Source organism: Cervus elaphus, chromosome 28 (assembly GCF_910594005.1).
Source record: "Cervus elaphus chromosome 28, mCerEla1.1, whole genome shotgun sequence".
NCBI classification, from domain to species: Eukaryota; Metazoa; Chordata; class Mammalia; order Artiodactyla; family Cervidae; genus Cervus; species Cervus elaphus.
In genome coordinates this window covers 36,274,259-36,274,740 of record NC_057842.1, presented here as the reverse complement: position 1 = coordinate 36,274,740, position 482 = coordinate 36,274,259, and positions in this window count along the sequence as shown.

The window sequence follows — 482 nt, the reverse complement described above, 5'->3', positions numbered from 1 at the left end:
TGCATTGTTGGCCTATATGATAAAGTGAAAGAAAGAAAGCATGCAACATGAATATTTTGAGAGTGTTTTCCATAGCAGGCATTCATTATTTATCTATAATTTTCTAACTGAAATTTGATATTTTGGCTTAAAACCAATGTGAATATTGAGTAAATAGAGAAATCATATGCACCTGAGAAGCAGATGCATCTGTTTAATGATTTACCAGATCACAAAGTTTACACTAAGGAATTAAGGTTCAAAGATAGATTGATCATCTAATGGTCCAATTATTTAACTATTTGAATGGAAAGAAATATTTGTATCTTTATCACTCACTAAAATAATTCTATGTGTATTTAAGAGTTGAATATTTAGAATAAAATTACTTTGAACAACAAGAAAAATATAGATAAATATGTCTTTTAATTACTAAATGGAGAAAACCTTGTGATGAATAAAAGTGTTGTAACAAAACTAATAAAGTTTATAAATTCACAATC